Source organism: Petaurus breviceps, unplaced genomic scaffold (genome assembly GCF_028583685.1).
Source record: "Petaurus breviceps papuanus isolate PSGF00001 unplaced genomic scaffold, PetGlider_PUasm1.0 214, whole genome shotgun sequence".
In the NCBI taxonomy this organism is placed as follows: domain Eukaryota; kingdom Metazoa; phylum Chordata; class Mammalia; order Diprotodontia; family Petauridae; genus Petaurus; species Petaurus breviceps.
The window spans coordinates 22,520,657-22,533,508 of NW_027185863.1; the positions used below are offsets into that span (position 1 = coordinate 22,520,657).

Here is a 12,852-nt window from a genome sequence, read left to right on the forward strand (position 1 = left end):
TAACATTAAATATAAAGATTTAAAGGAAATTGAAATAGTCTATCTCCTTAAAAATACAAAGAGAAGGGGGAAGAGGGATTAATATCATCGTTATAGTTAGAACTTTTGGCAACTACCTGCCCAATAGCTGTTTTAAAAATTAATATTTAGACATCACGGATTATACTGCTCTAGAGAAAAACCCAAGTAGATTAAAAAATCAGGGCACTACGTGCTGTAACTGTATCTATAAAATAATTTCAAGTTCATATCCATTCTCCTTTAGGTCTAAAATTTCATGGACATCAGAAATGATATTGAATTAGCAAATATAACATATGTTGAAGATAATTCTATGATTTGTGAAACTAGCAAACAAAAATAGGAGAATTTAATGAAAGAGGTTCTAGTTGCTAATTCTTGTTTTGTCTCTAACTAGCTATATGATTTTCAGCAAACTTTTTAACCTCCTTTTCCTTCACTTACTGAACAGTAAAATCAAAGCATTTGACTAAATGACTATAAGTTCCTGTTAGCTTCCACATGCCAAATTGCTGTGTGGATATATGTATGCATAAATATACAAATGCAATCAGATGCTAGAATTTTATCAATTTAGATGTAGAAATTTTTAAAGTTAGAAATTGACACAATTCCTTTTACCTGACAAGTGGTCATCTAATTTCTGCTTAAATATCTCTAATGATGGCCACCTTACTACATAATTAGGTAACATTTTTAATAGCTCCAATAATTAGTAAGTTTTTCATTGAATTGAATAAAATTCTTCCTCTGTGCAATGTTTAACTATTGGTTCTTCCCTCTGGGACCTTGTAGAATATGTTTAATCCCTCTTCTACATGATAACTCTTTAAATATTTAAAAGCAACTATGATGTTTCCCCAAAATTATCTGATTAAGCTTGCCTTGTTCCTTGCAACCAGAATCATCGTACTTATTAAATTTTGAACATTCCTTGATGGCTCTATTCTTGCATAGATTGTCTTTAAAGTTCTCTATTAGCACTCCTGATCTCTGACTCATATGCCAGTGAAATTGTTCATTCTAGGGATATTGATTGATTTTAGGTTGCAAAATGAACATAGCATAAAGAATATCTAAATTCAAATCCTCACTCAGAAAAGGGCAATCCAGATGAAGGGGTGATTCATTCAACTGAAGCAACATGTTGTCTTTGCTGCATATCCTATGTTTTTTTTTTAATATCCTTTCCATTAATTTAAATCTTTGTCCACTGTTATTAGAAAAGCATGTCATTTCATTCACATCTCAAAACTGGACTATCATGGAACTGGCCTGTTTATCTCTCACCTGCAGGAGTGGAGATGCTTAGTCTATACTTAAAAAAGAAACAGCCCCTTTACTGAACCACACACTCAATATGAATCAACAATGTGATGTGCCTGTAGAAAAAAAAAATAGAGGCTTCACTCTACTTCTCCTAGGTGAGGTCCATTTGAATTTTGTCACTACTTCTGTCATAGCCTCGGTTCACCCCATGCTTCAGCGCTTAGAGAGTGATGTGGAGAGGAGGAGAGGGGGGTGTGGAGCCTGGTTACTCTCAGCTTCCAATGGCAGAGAGTCAGGCTGAACTGCCCTCCTTCCCCTCATGGAAACCCATCTACCCATCTGTCTGGAGAGCCTCTGCAGGAGAGCTGCTTAGGACTCTTTGCTAGTTCATCACTAGCTGCAGATTTTTTCCTTTTGACATCTTAGTCTTATTGCATAACTCCCATAGACTTTCACAGTAGGAATCAGAGTCCTGGATATCAAGAGACTCACCTGGATCACCCTCATTCACGGCATCATCCAGAGAGCCAGATGTGTCTGCTATTGAACACAGTACAGGTAGGCTTCTAGGCCAGATGTCTTTGCCAATTGGAATGCATTGCTGTGCATTCAGTTATGATGATGTCCTGGAGGATCCCACACTGATGACTATGGCTTCATCAAACACATGCAGTAAGGTTCTGTGAAAAAAGCCAGTCATCCAAGATTGGAAGTACCCAGAGCTTTCCAAGGTTGAGGAAGGACAAAATAGTTTATCCATAACCCCCTCAACTTCCAGTGACCAAATGAACAAGACCCCAGGTTTAAGACCAAGGTCATGCGCATTATCATGAATTCTTTGATTACAAAAAAAAAAAACACAAGACAGTATCCAGCACTTTGAGGAGGAGAAAAGGTTGACATAAATGAGTTACACTCCCCATAAAGGCCTCACCACAGAAGAAACCAAGTAATACCGTGTGGCAGAGGTGTCCATAAATTGAAGTTACAAAATGGAAAAAAAGACAAAAGAAGATAGACTCATTAATTCAACCCAGTCTTCTCCAAGTAGTACACCCCATTCCTCACCCAAACAAAAGTCGAGAGGCTGGTTTACTTATGGATCTTCTACTTCCTTACATGACCTAAATGTCAGCAGCATGGACTCTGGAAATGGAGATAGAGACAAATCCTGATTTAAAAAATGGATCCTTGGAGCAAAGGTGGAGGAACAGAAGTAGGAACTTTACGAAACTCTTCCATGAATTCCATCACTAAACTTTAAAAAGTGAGTCTGAATTTTATAGTGAGAGAATCCATTGGGACATGGAGCATAGCAGATACCCAGCCCAGGAAAGTGCCCACATAGGTCTGGGCAGGGGGACCACAGAGCACTTGGGGGCTGCACCAGCATGGACAGGAAAGAAGACTGCAGCAGAGTGAGAAGGAGCCCCAGCCAGTGGACTTACCATCTCCAAGGGAGATTCACAGCCATCTCACCACAGAACAGATGATCAGTCAGAGCTGGATAAGAGAAAGCACAGGGCCCCAAGCAGTGACAGCAGGTTCTCCTGGGGCTATCAGCTCAGAGACTGGAAGTTTAAAAATCTGAACTTCCAGAAGCCAAGATGGGAGAGTAAACCTTAGCTGCTCTAATCTTCCTCCTTGACCCAGAAAACGTGGAGATATATGTCCAACTCAGAATAAAATCCTGAAATAGTAGAAATAGTCTCAGGCTTAGGAGTCACTGAAAAAGGTATAACTGAGGTAATAAGGAGTATGAAGTGAAGGTTGGGATGGGTCTCACTAAGCACCTCATCAGCTGACCAGCAGGAGCTCCCAAAGCCCAGGGTGGTGGAGCCAGCAAGGACAAATAAGACAAGCCCAGGTGGGCCTTAGCACCACCAGGGAAATCTGCAGACACCATCTGTGCTGCCTGCCAGCTTCTGAGGCTGCCTGAGCTGTAGCCCAGGGGCATAGAAGGGGAAACCTGAAGCAGCCAGACCACCAACACCCCACAGATTATTATGTAAGTCTTAGGGTAACTCAAGGGAATCACTGAGAGTTCTGGTCTTGGCCTTAGTCTAGACACCCAGAAGCTACAGCTCACAAAGTCAACAACCAGGCCATTAGCTCCCAGGCTGAGAAGCCTAGTCAGGAAACAGGCTTTCCCCCCCCACCCCCATTTTCCAATGGGAAAAAAAGGAAGCTGAGAAAGCAAAAGCAAGAAAATTAATCCAATCTTATTATAGAAAGCAAGAACAACCAAATACAAAGGACAACATGGACTCTATACTCACACCTGAGACCACAGAAGAAAATATGAACTGGTTGCAAGCCCAAAAAGCATTATTAGAGGAGCTTAATAAATATTTCAAAAGCTAAATTAGAGAGGTAGAAGATAAATTTAAACTCACAGCGACAAAATTGGAAAAATATCTCATGGAAGAAAACACATCCTTAAAAAATAAAATTTGTGACATGGGACAGGAAGTTTGAAATCTAACTGGAGAAAATACCTCCCTAAAAATGAAAACTATACATATGAAAAAGGAGCTTCAAAAAGTAACTGAGGAAAAGAATTCACTAAAAATCAGTCAAATTGAAGCTAAGGACTCTATGATGCATCAAGTCAGTCAAACAAAACATGAAGATTGAAAACATTAGAAGAAAGTATAAAATATCTCACTGGAAAAACAACTGACCTGGAGAATAGATCCAGGAGAGATAACCTAAGAAGTATTGGTCTCCCAGAAAGTCATGATGAAAAAAAGCAGCCTGGAGAACATCCTCCAAGAGATTGTCAAAGAAAACTGTACTTAAGTCCTAGAATCAGAGGGTAAAATAGTTATCCTAAAATTCATCAGACTCCTCCTGAAAGAGATCCCAAATTTAAAACTCTAAGAAATATAGTAGCCAAATTCCAGAATTACAAGGCCAAGGAGAAAATACTGCAAACAGCCAAAAAGAAACAATTCAAATATCATGGAACTATAGTCAGGATTACACAGGATCTAGCAGCTTCTGCATTAAATGATTGGAGGGATTGGAATTTGATATTTTGTAAGGCAAAAGAGCTAGAACTGGAACCAAGGATCAACTACCCAGAAAAACTGAGCATAAACTTTCAGGCAAGGAAATAGTCATTTTATGAAATAAGGGACTTCCAGACTTTCCTGATGAAAAAGCCAGAGCTCAATGGAAAATTTGATCTCCAATTACAAGAATCAAGAAAGACATAAAAAGACAAATAAGACATAAATAAACCACACACTTACACACACATATGCACACATGCATATAACTTAGGATTCGATATGAGCAAGCTGTTTACATCCCTATATGAGAAACCTGTCAATATTGAAATTCTTAAAATTATCGTGTCATTTAAAAAGGATACACATAGATAGAGTGCGTGGGTATAAATGAACTAATATGATGATTAAAAAATGAATTAAGAGATTCAAGGGGATTGTAATGGGAGAAAAGGGAAGGACAAGACAGAAAAAGGTAAATTATGACACATGGAAAAGCATAAAAACATACTATAGTAGAAGTGAAGGAGGGAGATGAATATTATATGAAATTTATTCTCATTGGTTCTGGTTCAAAGAGTGATCAACATAATTAGTTAAGTTTAAGATTCCAATGTGAAAAGACACAAAAACTCATTATAATAGAGGTAAAGGAGGGAGGGAGAGGAGAACTATATGAAATTTACTTTCATTGGTTTGGGTTCAAAGCGGGAATAACATACTCCATTAAGTATAACAATCCATTGTGCCCCACAGGCAGTAGGAGAGGTAAGGGGGAGAAAAAGGGCAGTGTTTGGAAGGAAGGGAAATAGTAGTAAGGAGAAATGATAGGTAAATGGGGGGGCACAGGGAGGGAAGACTGAGGAAGGAGGTGGTCAAAAGGAAAACTCTTAAAGAGGGGAAGGGAGAAGGAAGAAACAAAAACATGAGCAGGGGAGGGAATGTGATGCAGGGAAAGACACAGGTAATAATCAAAACTGTGAATGTGAATGGGATGAACTCTCCCATAAAACAGAGGTGGATATCAGAATGGATTAAAAACCATAATCTTACAATATGCTGTCTACAAAAAATACATTTGAAACAAAGGGATACACACAGGGTGAAGGCAAAAGATTGGAGTAGAATATATTATGCTTCAGCTAGAGTTAAAAAATAAAACAGGGGTAACAATCCTTATCTCAGATAAAGTGAAAGCAAAAATAAGTCTAATTAAAAGAGATAAGGAAGTAAACTATTCCTGATAAAAGGTACCATCAAGAAATGAAACAATATCATTACTTAACATATATGCACCAAGTGGTAGAGCATCCAAATTCCTAGAGGTGATATTAACGGAATTAGAGGAAGAAATAGATAGCAAAACTATACTAATGGAGGACCTGAGTCTCCCCCTCTCTGAACTTGATAAATCTAAACTCAAAAAAAAGAGGAAAGAAATTAAGGAGGTGAATAGAATTTTAGAGAGGCTAGATGTGATAGATCACTGGACAAAACTGAATGGAGATATAAAGGAATGTACATTCTTCTCAGTGGTACATGGCACATACACAAAAATTGACCATGTATTAGGGTATACAAAATTCACAATTCAGTGCAGAAATGCAGATATTAAATGCATCATTCTCAGATCATGATGTAATAAAAATCATATGCAATAAAGGGCTGTAAAAGATATACTAAAACAAATTAGAAATTAAACAATTTAATACTAAAAATAAATGACTCAAACAAGAAATTATAGAAACAATCAGTAACTTCATTAAAGAGAATAACAATAATGAGACAATATACCAAAACTTGTGGGATGCAGCAAAGGCAGTTCTTAGGGGAAATTTTATATACCTGAATATATAATATGAATAAATAGCAGAAAATGGAGGTCAATGAATTGGGCATGCAAGTGAAAAAACTAGAAAAACAACAAATTGAAAGCACTAAATCAGAAATAATGAAAATAAAAGGAGACATTAATAAAATTAAGAAACCTATTGAATTAATAAATAAAAGTAAGTGCTAGTTTTATGGGAAAAAACAATAAAATTGATAGACCTTTAGTCAATATGATTTAAAAAAAGAAGAAAACCAAATTATGATTATCAAAAAAAAATGAAAAGGGAAATCTACCTCCAATGAAGAAGAAATTAAAACAAAAATTAGGAATTATTTTGCCCAATTGTAGGCAAATAAATTTGACAATGTTAGTGAAATGGATGAATATTTACCAAAATATATGTTACTCAGATTAACTGAAGAGGATGTACATTACTTAAATAACCCCATGTCAGAAAAAGAAATCAAACCAGTCATCAAACTCCCTAGAAACAATTTTCAGGGCCAGATGATTTTACTACTGAATTCTATCAAACATTTAAAGCAAAATTGATTCCAATATTCTACAAATTATTTGGGAAAATTAGTGAAGAACGAATACTACCAAATTCTTTTTATGGCACAAATATGGTACTGATACCTAAATCAGGAAGAGACAAAACAGAGAAAGTAAATTATAGACCAATTTCTCTCATAAACATAGATGCAAAAATTCTAAGTAAAATATTAGCAAAAACACTACAGGAACTTATCCAAAGAATAATATACTTTTTTAGAGGACTATTGGGGTTAAGTGACTTGCCCAAAGTCTCACAGCTAGTATGTGTGTCGAGTGTTTGAAGCCGTATTTGAATTCAGGTCTGCCTGAATCCAGGGCTGATGCTCTATTCACTGTGCCACCTAGCTGCACCTAGAATAATATGCTTTGATCAGGGAAGATTTTTCCAGGAATGTAAGGATGGTTCAATATTAAGAAACCATCAGTATAATTGATCATATTAACAATAAAATTAGCAGAAACCATTTGATTATCTCAATAGTTACAGCAAAGACTTTAGAGAAAATACAACATCCATTCATCTTAAAAGCACTGGAAAGTATAGGAATAAATGGAGTCTTCATTAAAATAATAGGTAGCATCTATTTAAAGCCATCACCAAGTATTATATGTAATGCAAACAAAACCAATGCAACCAAGATTAAGAAGGAAGTGAAAAATTGGGAAAGAATTTTTACAAACTATGTCTCTGATAAAGGACTCATTTCTAAAATATACAGAGAATTGAGTCAAATCTATAAATGTGCAAGTCGTTCCCCAATTGATAAATGGTCAAAGAATATGAACAGGCATTTTTCAGAGGAAGAAATTAAAGATATCTATAAGCATATAAAAATGCTCCAAATCACTATTAATTAGAAAAATGCAAATCAAAACAATTTTGAGGGACCACATCTCACCAGTCAGATTGGTTAAGATGACAAAACAGGAAGATGACAAATGCTGGAGAGGATGTAGAAAAATTGGAACACTCATGCATTGCTGGTGGAGTTGTGAACTGATTCAACCATTCTGGAGAACAATCTGGAATTATGCCCAAAGGGCTAATAATTTCTTACCCTTTTATCCAGCAATACCACTTCTAGGGCTGTATCCTAAAGAGATAATAGAAGTGGGAGGAATACCCATATGTACAAAAATATTTATAGCAGCTCTTCTTTGATGGCAAAGAATTTGAAATTAAGAGGGTATCCATCAAGTGGGGAATGGCTGAACAAGTTATGGTATAGGAATGTAATGGAATACTATTGTGCTATAAGAAATGAGGAGCAGATGGACTTCATGTTTACTTGGAGAGGTTTATACAAACTGATGCTTAGTGAGAAGAGCAGAGCCAGGAGAAATTTGTACACAATTACAGACACAACATATGTTTTATGACCAATTTTGATAGACTGGACTCTTCTCAGCAATGCAGGGTTTTAAGGCAACTGCAAAAGCCTCACAATGGTGATAGATGTCTACATCCAGAGAAAGAACTAGATAGAACTGAGTTTGAATCCAGATTGAAGCAAACTACCTGATCCTTTTCTTTCTCTTGTTTGGTTTTGTTTACTCTTCCCCATTGTTCTTTCCATCTATACAATCCTTCTTTATAAACTGACTAATGTCTAATGTGAAATTATTTTCAGATCCTATACATGATTGCATGCCATCATGGGGGGGAGGGGAAGGGGAGGTAGGAAGAAAAAATGTGAAACTCAAAGAATTGTGGATCTGAATCTTGTAAACTAAAAGTAAAGAAACAAATTAATAAAGACCAATTTTTTTTCATTTTTCAAATGCTTTATTAACTTCTGATTTACATCATTTATTTCCACCAGCTTTTAATTTACAAATATTCTTCCCATTTTCCCCCTACCCACCATCCCAAAACAGCAGTTGCACAGTATATCCCCTCCTCCAATCTACTCACTCCCATATTTTCTCCCAACCCCCCTTTCTTCTCCTCATTGCCTTTGTGAGTCTCATTTGCCATTTGAGTTAGTCTATTTTTTAAGGTATTATTTTCCTCAGTCAGGCTGTTGACTCTTATTTCGTAATTTTCTTGCATCATTCTCATTTGTCTTCCCAATTTTTCCTCCACTTCTCTTATCTGCTTCTTAAGGTCCTCTATGACCTGTAACCAGCTCGTATTTTCCTTTGAAGGTTTTGGTGCAGGAGTTCTGACCTCACTGTCTTCCTCCTATTCCATGCTTTGATCCTTCTCGTCCCCAAAATAAGAGTCTAATGTTGGATTCTTCTGATTGTTTTGCTTCCTTTGCCTGATCATGTTGACACTCAATTACTTGACTTTCGGGCTTTTTGCCACAGTAGGACTCTGCCACCAGACAGGGGAGCTTTGTACCAAATGCTGGGGTTTTCTCAGCTGCCGGAGTTATTAGTTGGGTGCCCTCACTGAAGCCTCCACATGCTCTGGCAAGCTGGTCACACACCCCAGGACCTCGACCCTATACTGCAATCCAGATCCAAGCAGGTTAATGCAAGAGTGATTTCCCCTCATGCTGGTCACTTGGTCGCGCTACAGTCTGCAGACCAGGAGTTGAAGCTGCCACATGGAGGTGGCTGCAGCTTTTCACCCTGGGGTCAAAAGCCTATGAAGTACCAACTGCTGGGTCCCAAAGTCGACACTGCACTGACCTCTCTCTTTGCCTTTAACATCTATGTGATGATAATTCTGGACCACCACAGCTGCTGGTGATCTGGAGTCCCTCCAGCTGGTAGCTGGTCAGGCCCACCCTGGGGCTAAAACCTTGGTGTGGAGTTTGGCTTAGCCCCAAGAGCACTGTTCTGGCCAATTCCTGCTGGCATGCCAAGCTGTTCTCAGCAAGAGGTTAGCTTCTCTGTGTCATTTGTGGGATCTGTTGCCCCAAAATTTGTTCAGAGTCCCCTTTTACATGGATTGGAGCGGGTGAGAGCTGGAGCCACTTTGAGGTCCTGTTTCTACTCCACCATCTTGACTCCACCCCCCCAAAATTTTTTTAAGTATTATATGTAATGGGGATAAGCTAGAAGCATTTCCAATAAAATCAGGGGTGAAACAAGGATGTCCACTATCACCCCTCTTATTCAGTCTGTTACTAGAAATGTTAGCAGTCACTATTAGAGAAGAAAAATAAATTGAAGGAATCATATCTGGCAAAGAAGAGACCAAGCTATCACTCTTTGCAGATGATATGATGTGATATACTTAGAGAATTCTAGAGAATCAAGTAAAAAAAACTATTTGAGACAATAAATTAATTTTGCAAAGTTACATGATATAAAATAAACCGACACAAATCCTCTGCATTCCTATATATGTATATATGTGTATGTGTATATATATGAAATCCAACAGCAAGAGATAGAAAGACAAAACCCATTTAAATTTACTGTCGACATTATAAAATATTTTGTAATCTACCTGCCAAAACAAACCCAGGACCTATGTGAACACAACTACAAAACACTTTTCACAAAAATACAGTGTGATCTACTGATTGGAAAAACATCAAGTGCTTGTGGCTGGGTAAAGCTAATATAACAAAAATGACAATTTTGCCTAATTGAGTTACATATTTAGTGCCATACCAAACAACCTACTAAAAATTACTTTACAAAGCTAGAAAAAAATCATAACGAAATTCATTTGAAAGAACAAAAGTTTTAGAATATCAAGGGAATTAATTAAAAGAAATGCTAGGGAAGGTGGCCTAGCCATAACAGAATTTAATCTGTATTATAAAGCAGCAGTCGTAAAAACTACTTGGTACTAGCTGAGGAATAGAGTAGTGAATCAATGGAATCGACTGGGTACATGCAACTTAGCAGTCAATGACTAAATTAATCTACTGTATGATAAACCTAAAGACCCCAGTTTTTGAGAAAAGAACTCACTATTTGATAAAAACTGCTGGGAAAACTGGAAGATACTAGGGCAGAAATTGGTCATAGACCATTATCTAACACCAAAAATCAAGTCAAAATGGGTCCATGATCAAGGTATAAAGGCTGATAGTGTAAACAATCTGGGAAAGCAAGGAATAGTTTACTTGTCAGATTTATGGAGATGGGAAGACTTTATGACCAAACAAGAATTAGAAAGAGTTATAAAATGCAAAATGGATAATTTTGATTACATTAAGTTGAAAAGTAAGTTCCTGTACAAATAAAGCCAATGTAACCAAGATTAAAAGGGAAGTGGAATATTGGGAAGAATTTTTATAACCAGTGTCTCTGATAAAGGTCTCATTTCTAAAATATACAGACAATTGAGTCAAATCTATAAGAACACAAGTCATTCCCCAATTGATAAATGCTCAAAGGATATGAACAGCCAGTTTTCAGAGGAAGGAATTAAAGATATCTATAAGCATATGAAAAACTGCTCTAACTCACTATTGATTTCATAAATGCAAATCAAAACAACTTTGAGGGACCACATGTCACCAGTCAGATTGGCTAAGATGACAAAACTGGAAAATGACAAATGCTGGAGAGAATGTGGACAAATTGGAACATGGAAGCATTGTTGGTGGAGTTGTGAACTGATTCAACCATTCTGGAGAGCAATCTGGAATTTATAGTCCCAAACGGCTATAAACAATTGCATACTTTGACCTAACAATTCTACTTCTAGGGTTGCATCCCAAAGAGTTCATAGAAGTGGGAGGAAGACCCATATGTACAAAAATATTTATAGCAGCTCTTTTTGTGGTGGCAAAGAATTGGAGATTAAGGGGATGTCAATCAATTTGGAAATGACTAAACAAGTTGTGGTATATGAATATAATGGAATATTGTTGTAATATAAAAAAACGAGGAGCAGATGGGCTTCATATTTACCTGGAGAGGCTTATACAAACTGATACTGAGTGAGAAGAGCAGAACCAGGAGAAATTTGCACACAATTACAGACCCAATGTATGTGTGACAACTGACTTTGATAGACTAGACTCTTCTCAGCAAGGCAAAGTTATAAGACAACTCCAAAAACTCAAGATGGAAAGAGATGTCCACATTCAGGGAAAGATCTAGACAGAACAGAGTTTGAATGCATATTGAAACAAAGTACCTGGCTCTCTTTCTTTTTCTTGTTTGGTTTTGTTTCCTCTTTTTCATTATTCATTCCATTCGTTACAATCCTTCTTTATAACCTGACTAATGTCTATTGTGAAAATATTTCCAGATCCTATATTTGATTGCATGCAGCCATGGAGGGGAAGGGTAGACAGGAAAGGGAGGGGAGAAAAATTGAAAATCAAGGGATTGTTAGAACTGAATCTAGTAAAGTAAAAGTAAACAAAGAAATTTATAAAGACAAAAGAAAGGAAAATGGAGCCTTTTGGGAACAAGAACCCTTCAGAAATCCACCTCAGGTTTCAGTATTCATTCCTACAGAGGTTCTCAGAATCCATCACCAATGGTGTTCTTTCAGGTTCCGGCTACTAGAATTGCAGAAGACCTAAAAGCCTTCAAGTCACCTAAGATTGAATTGATGGAAGGAAAGAAACAACCTCCATGAACCCACAACATCAAACCAAGAGACATCAATGTGATACCTCCTACCGGATTCAAAAGCTCCTTTTTCATATGAACAAAGTTGCTTTCCCTGTTGAACCCACTGTTATGTAGAGAGTGTATTTAGACTTTTATTTCTTCCCATCCACTTTGCACTTGACATAGTAAAGATGTCATCCATTTCAATTCTGCTGTGTATGATATTCCTGGAAAGTTAGTGATTATTTCTTTAAATATTTGTTGAACCTTTCTAATGCAGAAAGACCTATTCTGTAATGTCCCCAAACTGGTCTGAATGACTTCTCAAAGTATAGTTGGCTACAGTGTATTACTAATCTATACAACTAGATTGCAGGTGACAAGGGAAATAATTAAAATCTAATAGACTTTTTCTGTATGTTTTATCCAAAAGAAAAAAATAGAAATATGATCTTGGTCTACATTAAAAGTGTTTCCTTCTTTCCTTCCTCCCCCTCTCATTTCTTCCTTCTCACCCTTCTTCCCTTGTTCCTTCTTTCTCTCCCTTTTCTCCCTCTGTCTACATAGGGAATCATACCATTACATGTGGATGCTCTGCCCAAAGGAAGAAAAATGTTTATTACTGAAATCTTACAAGATATCTTGGGATTTAGGGTTTAAATTCCTCTTTTTTTC

At 36.9% G+C, this 12,852-nt stretch overlaps 1 pseudogene; it reads left to right on the plus strand.

The window, feature by feature from the left end:
- The first annotated feature begins 1,808 nt into the window (after positions 1 to 1,808).
- Positions 1,809 to 12,274, plus strand: LOC138165637 (putative monooxygenase p33MONOX pseudogene; annotated as a pseudogene).
- Positions 12,275 to 12,852: the final 578 nt, after the last annotated feature.